This window comes from Triturus cristatus, chromosome 5_1 (assembly GCF_964204655.1).
Source record: "Triturus cristatus chromosome 5_1, aTriCri1.1, whole genome shotgun sequence".
Lineage (NCBI taxonomy): Eukaryota > Metazoa > Chordata > Amphibia > Caudata > Salamandridae > Triturus > Triturus cristatus.
Window position 1 is genome coordinate 206,051,433 of NC_140587.1, and position 23,867 is coordinate 206,075,299.

Here is a 23,867-nt window from a genome sequence, read left to right on the forward strand (position 1 = left end):
ATGAAAGCCGATGTAGAAGCCTACTGCAAGTCCTGTCCCACGTGCCAGGCTAGTGGGAAGAGCGGAGGAAAGCGCAAGGCTCCCCTCCAACCCTTCCCTGTCGTCAGTACCCCTTTTGAGCGGGTTGGGATCGACATCGTGGGGCCTCTGGACCTCCCAACCTCCCAAGGGCATCGCTTTATCCTCGTCCTGGTGGATCATGCCACCCGATACCCTGAAGCCATCCCCCTGCACACAGTCACAGTCCCCGTGGTGGGCCGGGCGTTGATGGGAATCTTCTCCCGCATGGGTTTTCCCCGCGAGGTCGTGAGCGATCGCGGGACCAACTTCATCTCCAGATACATGACGTCCTTGTGGCAACAATGCGGGGTGTCCTATAAGTTCACCACCCCATACCACCCCCAAGGGAACGGCCTGGTAGAGCGGTTTAACCGGACTCTGAAGGGGATGATTGCGGGCTTGGAAGAGCCCCTCCGGCGTAAGTGGGACGTCCTGCTCCCCTGCCTCCTATTCGCCTACCGAGAAGTTCCCCAGAAATCCTTGGGGTTCAGCCCTTTTGAGTTGCTCTACGGGCACCCCGTCAGGGGGCCCCTCAACCTGGTCAAGGAAGGGTGGGAGGCGGTGCCCCGAGGCCCCCCCCGAGATGTGTTCCGGTACGTCCTGACCCTCCGAAACCAGACTCGGAAGTTCCGAGAGATGGCCGAGGCCAACCTGGAGGCGAGCCAGGAGGAGATGAAGCGCTGGTACGACCAGAATGCCACTCTGGTCGAGTTTCAGCCGGGCCAGCAGGTATGGGTCATGGCCCCCGTGAAACCCTGCGCCCTCCAGGATAAATGGACCGGGCCCTTCAAAGTGGTTGAGCGGAAGAGCCAGGTCACGTACTTGGTGGACGTCCAGTCACCACGGGACCCCCTCCGGGTCCTCCACGTGATCCGCCTCAAGCCCCACTTTGTGCGGACGGAGCTGAGCCTCCTACTGGCCACTGATGACGGGTCCGAGGAGGAGTCGGATCCTCTCCCTGATCTCCTGTGCACCAAAGAGAAGGACGGCTCCGTAGAGGGAGTGAACCTCTCCCCGTCCCTCTCTTCCCAGCAACGTGAGGAGTGCCGCCAGCTCCTAGGGCAGTTTTCTGACCTTTTCTCCCCGGTCCCCAAAGTCACCGACTGGTGTGTCCATGACGTGGACACCGGGGACAGCCCACCGGTAAAAAAAACCGAGCCTACCGAGTCCCTGATCGGGTCCGGTCCTGCATTCAGGCCGAGGTCTCGAAGATGTTGACCTTGGGAGTAATCGAACCCTCAGACAGTCCCTGGGCCAGCCCTGTGGTCCTGGTCCCGAAAGCAGCTGCCCCCGGTGTCGCCCCAGAGCTCCGCTTCTGCGTGGACTACCGAGGACTCAATGAAGTCACCCGAGCCGATGCCCACCCCATTCCCCGAGCCGACGAGCTCATTGACCGACTCGGGGCTGCTCGGTTCCTCAGCACCTTCGATCTCACCTGCGGCTACTGGCAAATTGCGCTCACAGAAGGAGCCAAGGAGCGGTCCGCCTTCTCCACCCCGGATGGGCACTATCGCTTTCGCGTGATGCCCTTCGGGATGAAAAATGCCCCGGCCACCTTCCAGCGACTGGTAAATAGAGTCCTGGCCGGGCTGGAAAAATTCAGCGCTGCATATCTCGACGATATTGCGGTTTTTAGTTCCGAATGGAGTGAGCACCTCCAGCACCTCCGGAGGGTGCTAACCGCCCTGCGCCAGGCAGGCCTCACCGTGAAAGCCAGCAAATGCCAGATTGGGCAAGGATCGGTAACCTACCTGGGGCACCAGGTCGGAAGCGGTCAGGTCGCTCCTCTACAGCCCAAAATCGACGCCATCCTAGCCTGGGAACCCCCCACTACCCAAACGGAGGTCCGAGCCTTTCTGGGCCTCACGGGCTACTATCGGAGATTCATCCGGAATTACGGCAGCCTGGTCGGTCCCCTCACGGGACTCACGTCTAAGAAACAGCCCAAGAAAGTGCAGTGGACCCCTGCCTGCCAGGAGGCGTTCGATGCCCTGAAAGCGGCCATGTGCACTGCCCCCGTTCTCCAGGCCCCCGACTACTCCAAGGAGTTTGTGGTCCAAACGGACGCCTCCGAGCATGGAATTGGGGCCGTCCTGTCCCAGGTGAATGACCAAGGCCTAGACTAGCCCGTGGCCTTCCTCAGCCGAAGGCTGTTGCCCAGGGAACAAAGATGGAGCACCATCGAGCGCGAGGCGTTCGCCGTAGTCTGGGCCCTCAAGAAGTTACGCCCTTACCTGTTCGGCACCCATTTCAAGGTCCAAACCGACCATCGCCCCTTGCGATGGCTCATGCAGATGCGAGGAGAAAACCCCAAGCTACTGCGGTGGTCAATCTCCCTCCAGGGGATGGATTTCACCGTGGAACATCGCCCTGGGACTGACCACGCCAACGCCGATGGCCTCTCCCGGTTCTTCCGCCTCAGCGAAGAGAACCCCCAAGAGGATGGGTAGTTCTCTCCGGCTTTCAGCTGGGGGGGACGCGTGTTAGACCCGGCCCTCGTAACATAACCATACCTAACCCCTGCACCTCACACAGCCCCCGAGCCCACGACCTAGCCGATCCTTCCCACCAGAACACACACACCTGACCCAGACTTTCCCGTCCGTAGCCTTCCTCCTTTCGGCCGCACCGGGCCCGCGTGCCCAGTTCATGCACCAAGATGGCCGCCTGGCCCCAGCGCGACCCTGGCCTAGAGGCGCCACTCCGGCTGGAGGACATCGCGCTCCCCTTGGGATGAGAGAGGGAGGAGCAGTTTCTATCACACCTCTGTGCTTCCCTGGGAAGGTGGGTTTCGATCGGCCCGCCGGCCTCCCCGAGGGCTGGCTCCACGCCTGCTGGGTGTCTGGGACTCCTCCCAACCCGGCCCTGAAAGGATCAAAAGACAATGGCAGGAAACCCCGACAAGCGACCCCCAGGTGACAAGACCCCTGCCTGCATAGACTCCAGACATCAAAGAGGAGTCGTCCTATAACAAGGGGTGCTCTGGGACTGTCCGGCAGATTCGCCTTTGGAAACACCTGAGCCCTGCTGAGTGACTCGCGGCTCCCTGAAGATCGTAAGACCTCCGAACTTGTGCTTGAGCCCTGCTGAGTGACTCGCGGCTCCCTGAAGATCGTAAGACCTCCGAACTCGTGCTTGAGCCCTGCTGAGTGACTCGCGGCTCCCTGAAGATCGTAAGACCTCCGAACTTGTACCTGAGCCCTGCTGAGTGACTCGCGGCTCCCACAGACTCTCTTGGTCCCGCCGGACCCCACGACGACAAGCGTATCCCCCAGCTCGAGGATTGTGAGCTGTGCGCCGGGTACGCTCCTGCATTTGATCCATATCCCCCAAAGACTGTCCCGCTACCTCTTACCACCCTCAAAGACTCTGTGAGCCCGCGCTCCACTTGTATATATTTGCCGTGCTGATCATAAAGATCCTACAACTCCGATCTGATAAAGATTCATTCTTAAGAACTCCCGGTGTGGTGTCTCTTTGTGGTGTGTTGCCGAGTGTACGATCCTAGATACGAGATTCCTCCCCTGAGGAGTCTCCCGCCAGTGCCCGGCTACGGTACCTCGAGGGTTGGTCTCAGAATAGTCAGGGCCCCCTCCGGGCTCCTCTGAGGTCGCCTTCTAACACCCCCTAAAGGCAATCGGCTGACCCGACATGCGCACTTCTTTAGAAATGAGAGTCAGAACCAGGTACGAGCCATGAAAATTACTTTGAAGCCCTGCCCCCCATGCAGAACTACCGGGCTCCGGCTAATACAAAAAACCTGATGCCGTGGTCCCTCACAGCTGAGGGAAAAAATAAATAATGTATTTTGGGGGCAAAATATCAGTGGGGCAACGCCCCCACGCCCTCAAAGAGGAACCGCTCCTGCCTGTGACTCGTCGGGTATGGGAAGCGTGAACACAGTTCAGTACTCCTCCACACTTCACTGAGGAATTCATCATCAATATCACTTGATATGCTCCATGCCACCGAGAGACAAGTCAGTTGTTGCTCACATGTTTTCTGATGAGCACCCAATCACCAGGTCAGGGCAGGTCATGGCAGATGTCTTTCGAGGTCTGTGCAGTCAAAGCTTCAACCCGATGAAACACAGAACGAACCACATCAGCCAATCCTTTACAGTAGTCAAGGATCAAGTAATCTGGGATATTTATCTACACAGTGGCAGGCACAGCAGGCAAGTGCATTGCTCTTCCCATCAATATCTCATGTGGTGACAACCCATTTCTCCTGTCGTAGATGCTGTGTAAACTCATCAAAAACAGAGGCAACGCATCAGGCCATTTCAAAAATGTTGAAGCACACGCTTTCAAGGTGCCATTGATCTGCTCCACAATACCAGATATCTCCGGCCTATAACTACAATGCAGTCTTTGATCCACACTCAAGGCAGTGCACAACAATTTCATGAATTTGTTGTGAAAGTCCATTCCTCTAAAGGACTCCAATGTAGTTGAAAATCCTAATCTAGGAATGAGTTCCCTCAACAACAACTTTGCCTCTGTGAGACTGTCACACCTTCTAGTTGGATAAGCCTCTACCCATCGAGAAAAGATGCACATGACAACTAAGATGTATTTCAACCCATTGCACACAAGCATCTCAACAAAATCCATATGGATCTGATTGAAGGGATCCCCTGATTTTTCAATGTGGCTCAGCGCAGAAACAGTCTTTTTTACAGCATTCATTTGTTGGCACGTGACACACCGATTGACAACACTGGTTCTAAAAACCACGTGAAACCTCGCATAGAACCAAGTCTGCCTGAACAATCTCATCATTGTATCCCTTGCTATGTGACCTACTCCAGGAATTTGCCTTGTCATTGGGTGTATTGGACAATCAGGTAACACTGCCGTGCCATCAGTTGATGCCCATATGTCATTTTCCGCCTCTCACAACCTGTTCTGATCCAACCTGCTTCTTATTTGTCTGTGGCTTCCATCTGCAAATGTCGAACTTTATCCCTTGTTTTCTGCAACAGCTAGCAGCATGCTGAGTTTGGTCTTCTCTGCACTCTCGCCAATATATGCCCCATTCAAAATGCATGCATGTGAAGCACGAAACTTTGTCTGCATACCTATTCCCTGTGGTAACAAAGTCAGCTCCCCTTCCATTGGCTGCGCAGTTAAAAACAGCCACCTCTCTTGGTAATTGCAATGCTTTTAGCAGTTGTCTCACATATTCCCTGCTCCTTATTGGAGAACCTGATGACGTTAGGAACTCTCTCTGCAACCATAGCTGTCCGAAAGTCCTGAACCACACTGAAACTGTACTGGCTATAGGTATAGATGGTGACTCAAATTGTTTCAGAAACTCAACATGCAATGGTCAAAGCAATATTTCAGCCAGTTGTGCGAAGTGTACTCCCTGTAAATAAGCAGCTTCCACCACTTCAGAGATGGTACAGACAGGAAATTACCTTCATTGCCTCTCAGGCATAAACCTTCAACAAAAAGGACTTGATCAGGATCAGACATTGGTTCATCAACAAAGTCGGGTCTCGGCTTTGTGCAAAGCTCAGTGACATCCAACAACAATGTCAGGTCTTGGCTTTGTGCAAAGCTCAGTGACATCCAGACAGTCATGGTCTTCACAATCTTCCCCATCAGCATTTGGAACAGGTTACAATGTAGCAGGATTTAACAAAGAACAGAGTTTTAGTGTCCCATCCTTGGCAGCGAGCAACATCAGGTCGTATTTTGTCAACCTATTGTTTGTCAAATGCTGTGTTTTAGTTCTCATCATCAGAAGCTCAACAGAATGCTGTATATATATATATAGTAAGAGGATGACCCACCACAATGCTCTCACATCGTTCGACACTGACACTAGTTGCATCCACAGATGTGAGACATCCGGGCAATGCTGCAGCTACCGGATCTAGTGTAGCTAATAAAATGGATACTGGTCTATGGGCACCTCTATGTGTCTGGGTAAGTACAGATAGGGCACAACCCTCTCTCTCATGACACAACAGCGAAAACACTTTATTGTAATCAGGCATTCCTAAAGCTGGAGCGCAACACAGGCACTCTCCCACCTCCAGGAAAGTAAGCAAACAATCATTATCCCAAGGTACCGGATCGCACACATCCTTGTGGGTCAGCATCTGTAAAGGCCTTGCCATCAAAGAGAAATTTGGAATCCATTGTTAGCAGTAGCCAACCATTCCCAAGAACATCCTGACCTCCTTCTGGGTTCTGGGTGGATTCATTGTCGTGATTGCCTCCACCTGTTCTGGTGACACCTCCCTTTTGCTTTTTTTCAGTTTGATGACCCAAATACTGTACTTCATTCATACAGCACTGAAGCTTACTTGGAGACACCTTATGCCCATTGTCGACAAGACGGTTCAGCAACGCCATGGTATCGTCCCTGCAAGCCTCGCAAGTTTCAGATGCAATGAGAAGGTCGTCGATATACTGAACCAGTACTGACTTTCGAGGCAAGGTCAGACCTTCAAGATTCTTTTTCAGGAACTGGCTAAAGATTGATGGACTTTCAGTATACCCTTGAGGGATACGACACCATGATAAGACACGATTCTCCAAGCGGAAATCAAATAAAAATTGTCTCTCCTCATGCAATGGGGTGGAGAAAAACGCCTGAATGACTCACCCTCACAAGGAAGCTGAAACAGGATCACAGACAGATTTGGTACCACGGGACATCATGGGATCACTATGTTATTAACCTTTCTAAGATCCTGAACAATGCAATACTTCCCACTCAGTTTCTGCAATCTCATGATAGGCAAATTGCACAGACTTCCCATGTCTGTTAGAATGCCCTGCGCAGTCATGGACTCAATAGCAGGTGTAAGCCCTTCCACCGTTTCTGGGGTCAGGTTGTACTGTGGTGTTCTTGGAAATTCTTCATTAGGCTTAATCTGTATGTGGACTGGCTCGACTCCACTGTCAATGAAGGTAACATAGCTGTATAATGGTTCTGATTAGCCAACTTGAAACCAATGTCCTCATCATTAGTCTGAAATTTGATATCCTTTGACGTGCAATAGATGGTACAATTCAGTTTGCATAAATGATCACGCCTTAGCAAACAGAGTGGACTCGAATCACACACCACAAACTGATGGTGATCCTGGAAGGTTCTAATTTTCACGGGCACCTCTTCTGTCAAAGGGTTTGTCATTCTTTTGTTAGAGACGCCTACAACTTGAATGGATTTTCCCACGAGGGGCAGGTTTGGATTACTGCAGATCTATCAGTAGAATGGGTAGCACCAGTATCAAGCAGGAATATAATGGGATGACCATCAATGTCTGTTTCTACCTATGGTCCATTCTGGTCTACCTCTAAGACTACGCCAAGTGTACAGTCTTCCTCCCGCCTCAGGCACCGTCATAAGGACGGGTCCTGAACAAATCAATTCAGTGCATCCACTAGGAGCATCAGATGATAGGTTTGATTGCCCTGTGAGATTCTCGCAGGTTGGGGCAGTTGCACAAACTGGTTCTGATTCCCTCCCGTGTTGAGAAATCTTGCCCTAGTCACCATCGGTAACTGACTTACCACATCTGCACTTGTACAAATTCTCCTTCCTGCACCTGATTTGCAGGATTTAGGCGACACTTGTGCTTCCATTGCCCGATTTTGTGACAAAAATGACAATCAGGGGTCTTTTTCAGGGTTGTAACAGCTATCCCTCTCTTAGGACCTATAGGGACACCTCTTCCTCTTCCTCCAATTGGCCCTGCAACTGATGTGACTTGGACACCTCCTGAAATATTCCCTTGACCGTGAGCTACAGTTCCCCCTGCTGCCAGTATCTGCTCTCACTTCTGTGCATTTTGATTTTGAACCAGCATCAATCCTCTTTTATCCTCTTATGCTTAGAATCTACCTCATCACTTCAGTACCTGGCATACAGTAAGATCTTGTCTAAGGATTTGTTTTACCAGCAGATTAAGTGCTGTTGGATCATGAGGCTGATTTCCCGCCTTAGTCCTGTCACAAATTTAGATACAAATTGTCCCATGTCCTTAGGGTTGGATGTGTCCAACCCACTGTGCTGCTTAAATGCTTGTAATAGCCTTTCGTAATAAGTATGTACCAACTCTTTAGGTTCCTGGGTCGTTTGATCTATCTTAACCCAATCAATGTCTTGATGGGCTATTTTGCACTGAACCATGTGATAACCTGGCTGTACTTCTTCATAACCACTGGCGAAGGACCGTGGGTTACTGGATCCCTCTCTGGCTCAGCAGCAGGCCACTCAATAGCTAGTTTACAAGCAGACCACAGATCACTAGGTACAACAATTTTGAACAAGGTATTTTAGTCAATCCGCAACACCTTTGAGATCTTAACCCCTTCGCTGCTAAGCCTTTTCCCCCCTGTGCTAAACCTTTTTGTTTATATATTTGGGGTAGGTCGCGCTTAGGCCACTGTAACTTTTAGATCACATAAGGTATCCACGCAAAATTTGCGTCCTTTTTTTCCAACATCATGGGGATTCTAAAGGTACCCAGGGTTTGTGGATTCCCCTGGGGGACCCAGAAATTAGCCAAAATACAACAAAATAATTTTGGGGGGGGGAATTGGAAAAAAGGGCTCCAGATGAAAGCGTCTGGTTTTTCCCCTGCAAATGGTATTTCAAAAAGGGGTTGTTGTGCTGAAATCACCCTCTTCCCAGTATTCAGGGACAAGCAGACTTTTGTCAGAAAACCAAAAATGTTTACACAGTTTTGGCATTTTTCTGGGACATAGCCTATCTTTGCTATTTTTTTTGCTTTCAACCTCCTTCCAGTTAAAAAGTAGAAATGGGTGTGAAAGCAATAATGGATCCTGGAAAGCTATACATTTTAGAAACCTAGACGACATTCTGAATTCAGCAAGGGGTCATTTGTGTATATCCTTCAAGGTTTCTTCATAGAAACTAACAGTTAAATATAGGAAAAATTTAAAATTAGTCGAAAAAAACAGCCATTTGTGGCAACGTTTTCACCTGTAACTTCTTCTAATTATGATAACATTTTGAAAGCAATATACCGTTACATTTTCTGGACCTTTCCGGTTGTGGGGATATATAGAACTTGTAAGTTCACCAAGAACCCGACGAACCCAGAGCCAATAAATGAGCAGTGTCTTGCAATGGTTTTTTATTATGTACCTGGTATATAGCAATTATTTTGGGAAAATGTATACATGGAAAAATCGGTATGAAAGACACCTATGTATTTCTGAAATGAGAACAAAATATAGAGTTCAGAAACGGTAGATATTTGCACATTTCCGAAATTGGGAGTACCCATACTAGCATGAGAATAATAGGTCATTTTTCAAAATGACTTCTTTTTTACACATTATCTTTCATTTGGAAGACAGAAATGCATCGAAAGTCAATAGGTAATAAAAGTTTCTCTACAATTTTGTGTTACCCGAAGTCTCCCGATAAAAATGGTAACTCACTTGTGTGGGTAGGCCTTGTTCCCACGACAGGAAACGGCTAGTGCCTAGCTGTAGTTTTTGAACCCTAGCTCTGCCAGCACCTAGGGAAACCTAGCAAACCTATACATTTTTTATAACTAGACACCCAGGGGAATCCAGGATGGGGTGACTTGACTGGCTCTCACCAGGTTCTGTTACCCAGAATCCCTTGCAAACCTAACAATTTGTCCCCCAAAAACATTTTCCTCACATTTCTGTGGTGGAAGGTTCTGGAATCTGCGTGGATCCACAAAATTCCACCCACCCCGCATTTCCCAAAGTCTTCCGAGAAAAATGGCACCTCACTTGTGTGGGTAGGTCTAGTGCCCGCGACAGGAAACGGCCCAAAACGCAAGGTGAACACACCACATTTTCACAGTGAAAAATGACCCTTTTTTTGCAAAGTGCCAGCTGTAGTTTTTTAACCCTAGCTCTGCCGGCACCTAGGGAAACCTAGCAAACCTATAGATTTTTGAAAACCATACACCCAGGGAAATCCAGGATGGGGTGACTTGACTGGCTCTCACCAGGTTCTGTTACCCAGAATCCCTTGCAAACCTGAAAAAGTGTAAAAAAAATAAAAAAAGAATTCCTCACATTTCTGTGGTGGAAAGTTCTGGAATCTGCATGGATCCACAAATTCCACCTACCCCACGTTCCCCAAAGGCTTCTGAGAAAAATGGTACCTCACTTGTGTGGGTAGGCCTATTGCCCGTGACGGGAAAGGGCCCAAAACACAAGGCAGACACACTACATTTTCACAGTGAAAAATGACCCTTTTTTTGTAAAGTGCCTAGCTGTAGTTTTTTAGCCCTAGCTCTGCCGACACCTCGGGAAACCTTGCAAACCTATACATGTTTGAAAGTTAGACACCCAGGGGAATCCAGGATAGGGTGACTTGACTGGCTCTCACCAGGTTCTGTTACCCAGAATCCCTTGCAAACCTAAAACATTGTCCAAAAAAAGCTAATTTTCCTCACATTTCTGTGGTGGAAAGTTCTGGAATCTGTGTGGATCCACAAAATTCCACCCATACCCGCGTTCCCCAAAGTCTTCCAAGAAAAATGGTACCTCACTAGTGTGGGTAGGCCTAGTGCCCGCGACAGGAAACAGCCCAAAACGCAAGGTGGACACACCACATTTTCACAGTGAAAAATTACAAAGTGCCTAGCTGTAGTTTTTTAACCCTAGCTGTGCCGGCACCTAGAGAAACCTAGCAAACCTATACATTTTTGAAAACTAGACAACGGGGGAATGCCAGGGAGGTATGGCTTGCGTGGATCCCCCAATGTTTTCTTGCCCAGAATCCCCTGCAAACCTCAAATTTATCTGAAAAAATCACGTTTCCACACATTTGTGTGTGGGAAAGTTGTGGCATCATCGGGCTGACACAAATTTCCTACCACCCAGTGTTCCCGCAGGTCCCCTGATAAAAATGGTGCCTCACTCCTGTGGGAGGCCCAAGTACCCGCGACAGGCAAGGGCCCAAAACGCATTGAGGCGACATCAAAATTGTCTATCACAAAACAACATGGTTATGCAAGGGGGTCACCTGGGTTTTTTGCCCCGTGCTCGGCGGCCAGCTAGGGAAACCTACCAAACCCACACATTTCTAAAAACTAGACACCCGGGGAATCCAGGGAGGTATGGCTTGCATGGATCCCCCAACGTTTTCTTACCCAGAATCCCCTGCAAACCTTATATTTAGCTGAAAAAAATCCCTTTTTCCATATATTTTGGTGTGGGCAAGTTGTGGAATCACCAGGCTAACACAAATTTCCCACCACTCAGTGTTCTCCCAGGTCACCCGATAAAAATGGTGCCCCACTTGTGTGAGAGGCCCAAGTACTTGCGACAGGCAAGGGCCCAAAATGTATTGAGACAAACATCAAGATTGCCTATTACAAAACGACCTGGTTTTCCAAGGGGGCACACTCGGGTTTTGGCCCCGTGCTTGGCGGCCAGCTATGGAAACCTACCAAAACCACACATTTCTGAAAACTAGACACCCTGGGGATTACAGGGAGGCTTGGCTTGCGTGGATCCCCCAACATTTTCTTACCCAGAATCCCCTGCAAACCTCAAATTTAGCTGAAAAAAATCACTTTTTCCACACATTTTTGTGTGGGAAAGTTGTGGCATCACTGGGCTGACACAAATTTCCTACCACCCAGTGTTCTCCCAGGTCTCCCGATAAAATTGGTGCCTCACTCATGTGGGAGGCCCAAGTACCCGTGACAGGCAAGGGCCCAAAACCTATTGAGACACCATCAAGATTGCCTATCACAAAATTACCTGGTTTTGCAAGGGGGTCGCCTGGGTTTTTGGCCCCGTGCTCGGTGGCCATCTAGGGAAACCTACCAAACCCACACATTTCTGAAAACTAGACACCGAGGGAATTCCAGGGAGGTATGGCTTGCATGGAACCCCCAACGTTTTCTTACCCAGAATCCCCTGCAAACATCACATTTCGCTAAAAAAATCAATTTTTCCACACATTTTTGTGTGGGAAAGTTGTGGCATCAACGGGCTGACACAAATTTCCTACCACCCAGCATTCCCCCAGGTCTCCCGATAAAAATGGTGCCTCACTTGTGTGGGAGACCCAAGTACCCGTGACAGGCAAGGGCCCAAACGTATTGAGACACCATCAAAATTGCCCATCACAAAATGACCTGGTTTTGCAAGGGGTTCACCTGTCAGGTTACTAATGCACTCTTACCTGCAAGGTCTTGCTTTCTTACCTGTAAGGTGCTTGACTATATTTTTGCAGGAACGCTATGAGCCAACCTCCCAGAACCCCTAGAGTGTAACCAGTATCCAGGTAATTATACTATGGCTACCGTATGGAAATCAGGGAGGAGGGCCGGACTCGGGCGTTGCTATTTTTCCTGTTGTCGACCTGCGAGGCAACAAGAAGTAGTTTTTTTGAGAACGTCAAATCTAATTACAGATGTTATCTACCTCTACAATTTCTATCTGTTACGTCTGGAAATCTGAACAATGTCAATGTCCTACCTGCGAATCTACAGGAAAATTCCTAGCACCCCGGTTGTCGTCGTGTGATGGATGGTGTTCTTGCAGATGGCTTTTCTATTGATGTGTCCATATTGAAGGAGATGTTTTTCTTCTCTGTTTTTAAATGAATAAAAATAAGATATAACCTCTTTCATTCCTTTACACAAAAGCACTTCACATGCTATTTTAGAGTCCACATTTTAGTTCTTTTTTCCTAAACACTTACTTATTATGGAGTTGCCTTTTGCGTCCATCACACGTTTCTGAATGAAAAAATATTAAAAGAAATATGCACAAAACATTGAATTCTACGAATAAATCATTATTACTAAACAAATGTTCTTTTCAATGTCCAAAACACAAATTGTGCTTCTTGAGTCCTTGAGTCTCTTCAGTAATCAAAGAGGTTTCCAAAAATTGTCCTTCTTTTCTTATGCGCGGTTTTAGTTCGTGCTGTCTTGCGATGGGCGCCTTTTGTACACAAGAAATAAAAAATTACTTAGCTTTCCTTCTGTCTCTCTATTTACAGGAGTCATGGGTCTTCAGGATTCCTGAACGCTTCTGGAGTCGAGATAACCGTCAGAAGAGACTGTCCCTGGAATCCGGAAAAGCTCAGGTAAGTAAAGATGTCTTTGCGACGCAGATGGAAGGCTAAGCGCCTTCTGGAACACGGGTGTGGCTTTTTATACCCTAGCCACACCCGAACCGCACCCTTGACGGCTGCCACATTGTACGCGTTTAGACGCGAGACAACGTGCAACCTGAATGCTGTTTTCTTTGTTGATATTCGCACGCGCGTGTAGCGCGAATCATTCTTCCGAGTCCCTTGTCACTGCAAAGGTTCCTTTCAGAATTCCCCAATGTCCATACCAAGTAAAGACCCAGCAACCTCAATGCTGAGGACACGAAGCAAACACCTAGCAACGAAATTACGCATATAAACAATAGTCTTTAAACAAAAAACAAGCATTGGCAAATCATACATTATACTTTGCGAACAAAGAACAATATCACTAATGTCACCTTCAAAGTTAGTGAAGAAAATGAAGGCGTTGTCTCCCGTAGGAGTAACGTCCCTTACTCAGCACTCCTGTCTTGGTTATTTCAAATAATGGTGCTCCAAGCTGTGAAAAATGTGTTTATCAATACTTTCTTTAATTCCAATTTTTTGGTAAGTTCATAATGAATTCAGACTATTTCTCGCATAGTATTTTGCAGATACTTTTCAACAATCCTTATCTGTTCTCTATATTTCAGCCCTATGCATTTCGGGCGAACCCTTCATCAGGGGTCTTGTATTCTGAAAGCATAAAACATTTATTCAAATCATGAGGTACAACACGATTATCATGCGATATTCTGCAGATTTCATGCTAGTAGTTGAGGTTTTTTGTGAAAAAAAGGCTGTGAGCGGAAAGAGTGCCGGACAACAGGGGTATATGAATCGTGAACTGGGTTGTAGCGAACATGCTTAATCGGTACATCAGTTACGTGTGTGTTAACAAGGTTGAACCGTTACGGTGATCCTTCAAAGTTAGTATCTCACAACACCTAGGCCTAAACAACCTCGGAGTGCAGGATGCACGGGATAGGGGTGGGTTTCTTTCGGGGAATATGCAGTGCCTTGTAAGGCACTTTAGACGTCAGGCATGGAATCATGACATCACCTGGGTTTTTGGCTCAGTGCTCGGCAGCCAGCAAGGGAAACCTACAAAACTCACACATTTATAAAAACTAGACACCCAGGGGATTCCAGGGAGGTATGGCTTGCGTGGATTTTGTAAAACAACGTTTTCTCACCCAGAATCCCCTGCAAACCTCAAATTTAGCTGAAAAAAATCACTTTTTCCACACATTTTTGTGTGGGAAAGTTGTGACATCACTGGGCTGACACAAATTTCCTACCACCCAGTGTTCCCCCTGGTCTTTCGATAAAAATGGTGCCTCACTTGTGTGGGAGGCCCAAGTACCCACGACAGGCAAGGGCCCAAAACGTATTGAGGCAACATCAAAATTGCTTATCACAAAATGACCTGGTTTTGCATGGGGGTCACCTGGGTTTTTGGCCCCGTACTCGGCGGCCAGCTAGGGAATCCTACCAAACCTACACATTTCTGAAAACTAGACACCTGGGGGATTCCAGGGAGGTATGGCTTGCGTGGATCCCCCAACGTTTTCTCACCCAGAATCCCCTGCAAACCTCAAGTTTATCTGAAAAAAATCACTTTTCCACACATTTTTGTGTGAGAAAATTGTGGCATCACCTGGCTGATACAAATTTCCTATCACCCAGTGTTCCCCCAGGTCTCCCGGTAAAAATGGTGCCTCACTCGTGTAGGAGGCTTAAGTAGCCACGACAGGCAAGGGCCCAAAACATATTGAGGCGACATCAAAATTGCCTATCACAAAACGACCTGGTTTTGCAAGGGGGGTCACCTGGGTTTTTGGCCCGGTGCTCGGCGGCCAGCTATGGAAACCTACCAAAACCACACATCTCTGAAAACTAGACATCCTGGGGATTAGAGGGAGGTATGGCTTGCGTGGATCCCCCAACGTTTCCTTACCCAGAATCCCCTGCAAACCTCAAATTTAGCTCAAAAATTCCCCTTTTCCACACATTTTTGTGTGGGAAAGTTGTGGCATCACTGGGCTGACACAAATTTCCTACCACCCAGCATTCCCCCAGGTATCCCGATAAAAATGGTGCCTCACTCATGTGGGAGGCCCAAGTACCCCTGACAGGCAAGGGCCCAAAACGTATTAAGACACCATCAAGATTGCCTATCACAAAATGACCTGGTTTTGCAAGGGGGACACCTGGGTTTTTGGCCCTGTGCTCGGTGGCCGTCTAGGGAAACCTACCAAACCTACACATTTCTGAAAACTAGACACCGAGGGAATTCCAGCGAAGTATGGCTTGCGTGGATCCCCCAACGTTTTCTTACCCAGAATCCCCTGCAAACCTCACATTTAGCTCAAAAATTCACTTTTTCCACACATTTTTGTGTGGGAAAGTTGTGGCATCACCGGGCTGACACAAATTTCCTACCACCCAGCTTTCCCCCAGGTATCCCGATAAAAATGGTGCCTCACTTTTGTGGGAGACCCAAGTACCCGTGACAGGCAAGGGCCCAAAACGTATTGAGACACCATCAAAATTGCCTATCACAAAATGACCTGGTTTTGCAAGGGGGGTCACCTGGGTTTTTGGCTCTGTGCTCTTCAGCCAGCAAGGGAAACCTACAAAACTCACACATTTATGAAAACTAGACACCCAGGGGATTCCAGGGAGGTATGGCTTGCGTGGATCCCCCAAAATTTTCTCACCCAGAATCCCCTGCAAACCTCAAATTTAGCTGAAAAGAATCACTTTTTCCACACATTTTTTGTGTGGGAAAGTTGTGGCATCACCGGGCTGACACAAATTTCCTACCACCCAGTGTTCCCCCGGGTCTCCCGATAAAAACGGTGCCTCACTTGTCTGGGAGGCCCAAGTACCCGCGACAGGCAAGGGCCCAAAATGTATTGAGGCGACCTGAAAATTGCCTACCTCAAAACGACCTGGGTTTGCAAGGGGGGTCACCTGGGTTTTTGGCCCGATGCTCAGCGGCCACCTAGGGGAACCTACCAAACCCATACATTTTTGAAAACTAGACACCCGGGGGATTCCAGGGAGGTATGGCTTCTGTCGATGCCCCAACGTTTTCTTACCCAGAATCACCTGCAAACCTCGAATTTAGCTGAAAAATCACTTTTCCACACATTTTTGTGTGAGAAAGTTGTGGCATCACCGGGCTGACCCACAATCCCTACCACCCAGTATTCCCCCAGGTCTCCCGATAAAAATGGTGCCTTACTTGTGTGGGAGGCCCAAGTACCCGCGACAGGCAAAGGCCCAAAACTTATTGAGGCGACATCAAAATTGCCTATCACAACATGACCTGGTTTTGCAAGGGGCGTCACCTGGGTTTTTGGCCTCCTGCTCGGCGGCCAGCTAGGGAAACCTACCAAACCAACACATTTCTGAAAAGTAGACACTCAGGGGATTCCAGGGAGGTATGGCCTGCGTGGATCCCCCAACATTTTCTTACCCAGAATCCCCTGCAAACTTCAAATGTAGCTGAAAAAAATCACTTTTCCCACACATTTTTGTATGGGAAAGTTGTGGCATCATTGGGCTGACACAAATTTCCTACCACCCAGCGTTCCCCCAGGTCTCCCGATAAAAATGGTGCCTCACTCGTGTGGGAGGCCCGAGTATCCGCGACAGGCAAGGGCCCAAAACCTATTGAGGCGGGGGTCTGGGCATTGGCATGCCCATTCTGGGTAACCTCCGCCCCGAACTTTGAAAAAATTAAAATCCCTGATGCCTAGTGGCCTTTCTGCCCCCCGGGGGGCAGATAAGGGGCTATTGCCCCATCTGCATTCCTGGAGGGGCAGAAATACTGTAGCATTTTTTCTTTTGGGTAGGGGTATTTGAAAGCCCATTCTGGGCAGCCCTCACCCCTACGTATATATATTTAAAAAATCCCTGGGGCCTAGTGGGCTTTCTCCCCCCCCAGGGGGCAGATCAGGGGCTATTGCGCCATCTGCCTCCTGAGGGGGCAGAAAGTCCTATTCTTACTTTAGGGGGGTAGGGAGGGGGCATTGGCATGCCCATCTTTGGCAGCCCCCACCTCTAAATTAATCGTTTAAAAACCCTTGGCATCTAGGGGGCTTTCTGCCTCCCCAGGGGGGCAGATTGGGGGTTACTGCCCCCATGTGCACCCAAGGGGGGCAGAAAGACTGTTATTGTGTAGGGGGGGTTGGGGGACTTTGGCGTGCCCATATTGGATGGCCCCCACCCATAATTTACATAATAAAATAAATCCCTGGTTTCTAGTTGGCTTTCGGCCCCCCCGGGGCGGATTGGGGGCTACAGCCCCCATATGACCCCCAGGGTGGGGGCAGAAAGACTCCAATTGTGCAGGGGGGTATTGCATGCCCATATTGGACAGCCCCCACCCTTAATTTACTTAGTAAAAAAATAATCCCTGGTTCTAGTGGGCTTCTGCCCCCCGGAGGGGCGGATTGGGGGCTGTAGCCCCCATCTGTCCCCCATGGGGGGCAGAAAGACTGAATTTATCCCCAAGAATATGGGGGGAGCAAAGGTTCTTGCCCAAGGGGCCGCTCCCCCCTCTCTGGTGCCTAGTGGGTGGATCTCTGCTTGGGGATCGCCCTCCTGGGGCAATCCCCAACAGGGATCCACTAGGGAGAGGTACTATTGGAAAGGGGAGATTCTCCCCTTTCTAACAATACCCCTCCCAAGTGTTTCGGTGCTCGAGGGGCTGAGATAGTCCCACGAGCACTGAAACACTAAAACTGAAACCAAGTTTAAGTTTTGTTTTCAATCTAATGACGACAGCGGGAAATGCGCGCGATCGTCATTGGATTGAAAATAAGTGAGGGGTTTCTGGAGGATGGGGAAGCTCTTCCCCACCTCCTGAGGCCCCCCCCCAAAAAAGGAAGGGATTCGTGCCCCTGTCCTCATGACGGAATGGTTACGTCAAGAGCACAGGTGCTCATGACGGAACCATTCCGTCATGGGCACCAAAGGGGTTAACAAAGTGATCGACGTGCATATACCATTTAGCAGGTTTCTCCCTCAACCTGGGAAAGTCATTTGTAAAAGCAGCTAGATCACCTCAACTCCAAGGAACATGCACATACCCTCCGCTAGGCACTTCCCATAATGGATATGCCTCAACTGCCTGTGTTCACCTCCTGGAGGTGATGTTTCTCCTGACACCTTTCTCACGCTCTTCTTCTTTGACCATCTCTCCTCCCACCTATCTAGCATACCCCAAGTTCCTATTCCTATGACCAACTCCCGGATGTGCGTCTTCAACCCCGTCACTCTCTTCTCATCCAGCTCCTGGTCACTGTAAGTGAGCCTGTGATTCCCCTGCAAGGTTTTCGTTTGAGACAAGCCCACTCTACACCTTTGAGCTAATTCTGACAGCTTCTCATGTGCTTGTCCTGCCCTTCGAGTGACATCCTACGCTCCAAACAACAGGTAATCTGGCTCATAGGTCACTATCTTGTCCAAAGGTAAATTCCCACTGATGATATTTTCTACCTCAGCCTTCAGCCTCACCACATCCAACAGTTCCACCTTTACTGCAGCCTTGATGGTTCCCTGACTCGAGGTACTACTCTGACTCTCCTTGCTGTTGTTAAGGTCTCTCAACCAGGATTCCAAATCTGCGACATCTAAGACATGTTGATTCCCAGAAGCTCCCTGATTTGTACTTGCTTCTAAAGTTGCGCCACTTGGTCCTCTCACTGGAGTTTCCCACATCTGCAGACTTGAACTAGTGCTAGTCATGGGTATGGACCGTATAATACTAGAACCAATACGTGTCCCGGAATAATCAGCAGTAGCCGCTAAAGGAGTACTAGATTCCATAGGCACCGAAGATAGGCAATTCCCACTCATGCTCCTTGTTCTTCCCAATCTAGTCCCTTCGGCCTGTATGGGCTGTCTCTGACCAAGGTTGCCCACTGAGCTTGGGTCATACACAGGAACAACGCGACCAATAGTAACCAGCACTGTAAGAGCTTCCGGTAACCGTAACCAGCATTATCTCCGTTCTGTTCTATACCTCCCAAAGTGGACAATCCTGTCACCCCTACTACTGCGGATATCTTTCCCACAACTTCTGTTACACGACCAACTTGAGCTGCTGCACTTTCCATGTTTTCTGTACCTCAGGAGTCTAAGCCCCATCCCCTGATTGTGGACTATAAAGTGGAGGGCGCTCAGATAACAACCCAACTGTCTTCATTGTCACTACTGTCACTTCCATTAGTCTCCTTACTCCTGTCCTAGAGACCTCCCTCCCCTACCAGCACCAGGAATAACCTTTCTCCCTCTATGGTATCCACTCTCCTTTGCCTAAGATGTGCATCCCACTGTGCGTACTGATATGCCCTCAAAGTTTTCCTCATTCTCCCTTGGTATTTGTGCCTCTGTTTAGCATGGGCAGCACGCATCCACGCATCTAATGCTTCGAACTGTGTTGGTCTAGGCAACAGCACGAATAATCACAAACATTTCTCCAGAGGCCACAAAGAGTGGTCTATGAAGTGACTGAGGGCCGCACTGATGCCAGCACGGTGTAGGTAGGGGTGAGGAATGTGTGTAAGCTGTGTGTAGGTGAAGCGAAGCATGTACATCTAGTGGCTGAATTGAACAATGTTAAATCAGAAAACCTGGGATCATTCCCAGCTTCCCCACTTGACCAACTTGTGTGATCCTGGGCAATAATGTTTTTCACTTTGCCTCCTTTTTCCTCATTATAAGATATAAGCAAACCTCAAAATACATGAATTCAGAACATGTGCAGTATAAAACCTTCTCTTGAGTTTGATTTATTACATTATAATGTTGTCTATGTTTAATAGTACACAAGGCCACCCAGAGGGTGAAGATGACAAATGACTTGCCTCTTAGTTCACTATTGGCATTGTTGTTGTGGAGCAAGAATGTTTCTAAATACCTGTTTCAAAACTATAATTTTTGATTTCTTTTTATCTGAGCAGCAATTTGATCTGATCTACTAAGGCGAAACGCTTTCAAATGTTTATAAAAAAAAACTTTTTTAAATTTTGAAGAGACTTTGCCTCATTTTTAAATGTTTGTTCTCAGATATCTCTAAAAATGAAGGCGTTTCCAAAGTTAAGCGGTTCCCAACACCTTACTTACTCTCCTTTCAATAACTGCAGGTAACATATAAATAATAATTCTGAATGTTAGTGCTCAGTGAAGTAAACACCAGCTCTGCACTGCTTTTGACCAGGGGCTGCATTATAAATGTCAAGAGGGCCGCAAGTGGTTCCTGAGCCATACTTTGAGTATCACTGTTGTAGGCAAAGGTCGTAACTCAAACATTGCTGCTCTTAACTGATGCAATACATCCAGCCGAAATGAACTGAAGTGTGGAAAGGCCAATTCACCCTCCTTTTCGGTGATCTTATGACAATGTTGAAGCCAAATTATAGTGTGAAACACAACTTTTGTCACCATGTAATGTGCTGGAGTATCCTTGGGTGACGCCTTCGCCCACTCAAGTAACAACCTCTACATCACCCCAGAAAAGATCTCGTAACACCCTAAAACATTGCATGATTTCACATTGCAATTTGTTATTCAATAGTTTAAAACAGAACAATCTCTTTCAACTTAAAATTTCCAATGACCACCAACCAATCCCAAAAAGAAAAGATGATGGACGGAATGCTGAATCAATCGAACATTTACCCCCAGTCACAGGTCTGGGTTAAATCCATTGCTTTTTTGCATGTCACGCCATTCAAGTTTAGACCCAGCCATATGCAAATCAGTCTTGAGCTCGTTCCTCCAGGGAACTGTCCAGTCTGAACAGCCAAGCAAGGTCCTCCATGGATCAGAAACAAGCATCGTAGGACCAGTTTTGGGGGTTCACCCCTCATCAGTCCGGATAGCTTGAATCTGGTTGCGTAGCGAGCTTAGGACCCAAGTCTTGGCATACCCTCCCCACTTAGGGTGACAAATGCAAAAAGAACAGATGATGGACGGAATGCTGAATCAATTGAACATTCACCGCCAGTCACATGTCTGGGTTAAATACATAATTTTTGTTGCACGCCCCACCCAGCGATTCCAATTTGGACCCAGCCATATGCAAATCAGTCTTGACCCTGTTCTCCTAGGGAACAGTCCAGTCAAACTGCCAGGCCAGTTCCTCCCTAGACCAGAAGCTAGCATCCTAGGACTTGTTTCGGGGTTTCACCCCTCATCAGCAAGGATAGTTAGAATCTGGTGGCAAAATGAGCAAGGGTCCCACGTCTGGGCATACCCTTTCCTATTAGGGCGACAAATGCAAAATTAACAGATGATGAACAGAATGATGAATCAATCGAACATTCACCCCCCAGTCACAGATCTGGGTTGAATCCATCGATTTTTTTGCATGCCACACCATTCCAGTTTAGACCCAGACATATGCAAATCAGTTTTGACCCTGTTCCCCATGGGAACAGTCCAATCCAAACTTCCAGGCCAGGTCGTCCCTGGGCCAGAACCAAGCATCCTAGGACCGATTTCATGGTTTTACCCCTAATCAGCCAGGATAGCTTGAATCTGGTGGCGTAGCGAGCACGGAACCCACGTCTGGCCATACCTTTCACATTTAGGGCAACAAATGCAAAAATAACAGATCTCTTGACTGGGGGTGAATGTTTAATTTTCTCTATGTGTCTATTGCTTTCTTGTCCTAAGTACGCCGGTTATGCCCAGACGTGGGTTCCGGTCTCACTGTGTGACTGGATTCAAGCTAGCTAGGCGGATGAGGGGTGATGCCCTGAAACTGATCTCAGGATGCTTGTTTCTGGTCCAAGGAAGACTTGCCTTGGCAGTTTGGGCTGGGCTGTTCCCATGAGGAACATGGGTCAAGACTGATTTGCATTTTGCTGGGTCCAAACTGGGGTGGCATGGCGAGCAACAGAACAATGGATTTATCCCAGATCTCTTGACTAGGGGTGAATGTTTGATTTGCTCTGCATTTCATCCATCATCTGTGTTTCTTTTGCTTTCTTACCCTAAGTTTTCCGGGTATGCCCAGGCGTGGGTCCGGGCTAACTGTGTCACTGGATTCAAGATAGCGTGCTTTATGAGAAGTGATGCTCCAAATCTGGTCCCAGGATGCTTGTTTCCGGTCCAGGGAGGACCTGACTTGGCAGTTCGGACTGGACTGTTCCCATGGGGAACATGGGTAAAGACTGATTTGCATATTGCTGGGTCCAAACTGGGGTGGCATGGTGAGTAAAAGAATAATGTATTTAACCCAAATCTCTTGGCTGGGTGGTGAATGTTTGATTTGTTCTGTCTTCCGTCCATCATCTCTGTGTCTTTTGCTTTTTTGCCCTAAATGTGCCGGGTATGCCCAGACGTGGGTCCTGGGATCACTGTTTCACTGGATTCAAGCTAGCTTGGCTGATGATGGGTCATGCCCTGAAACCGGTCCCAGTATGCTTGTTTCTGGTCCAGGGAGGACCTAGCTTGGTAGTTCGGGCTGGACTGTTTCCATGAAGAACATGGGTCGAGACTGATTTGCATATGGTTGGGTCCTAACTGGGGTGGCATGGTGAGCAAAAGAACAATGGCTTTAACCCAGATCTCTTGACTGGGGGTGAATGTTTGATTTGCTCTGCATTCTGTCCATTATCTGTGTGTCTTTTACTTACCAATCCCAGTGTGGCATTACACAAACCAACCTATCGCTGTGCAACACTCACTGATGTCACCTTCACTCCTCAAAGTGGCTCACCCTTCTTCACAATCTCTCTGTACACATTCACTTACACAGTCTTCTTAAAATCTGTAATTGTCTGCCATGTAAATGATCAATAGAATTCAGCCACTCAAGAACATTCTCACACAGTAACCCTCGATCTGGTCACCCGAATCAGTATAGTTCACCTCTGTACACAAGGTCCACTAAATGATTCCCATACCCATATGTACCATTCGCACAAAGTTTCCTGTCTTAGGTGGAACTGCTGATGACGTCTCGCTACAACTCAGACAATCACAATCTCGGTGTCTTCTACACCATTTAATATATATCCTGGGATCTTAGGCCACTTCGGGTCCTGTAACTCAAATCTCAATCCTTGGACCACGTCTGGCCCAAAACCACATTCACTCAACTGTCACACCTACTCTACAAGACACCACACAATCAATCATTCCTGCAACCTAACATACAACCAACACCCTATTAATACTCACTCTCCCATCTACTGCTGACCTTGTCGCCCCATCAAACTCTGTCAGTCTCTGCCGAATTCAGTCGCCTTCAGGTCTTGGTATTTTGGGGCTCTGGGGTTCTAGGTTCCACTTATTCTAGACTGATTTTGAATTATTCCCTTACTTCATGTGTGAAACATCCTCTGCTACAAACTGAAAGGGCTTGGTTCATATGTTCTAGATCTGTTCTAAAGTCATACTCTGATGGTTCCTATTCTCAGCATGAAAATGTAAAGGGGAGAAAAGTGGTTAAGCTATCAGTCAATTAATCAATAATTCTTTTGGACAATTAGGGCCACATGTATCAAATTTGGAAATTGCGATTACCTAATTCCGATTTTCTGAGATTCGCAATTAGGTAATCGTTATTTCCAACGTATGAAACTCCACAAGTTTCATATACCGATTCCTAGTGGGTCGCAAATCGACCTACCTCATTAATATTATTGAGGTAGATCGCAATTTGTGACCCCCTAGGATGGTGGCCTGCTGGTGTCAGCAGA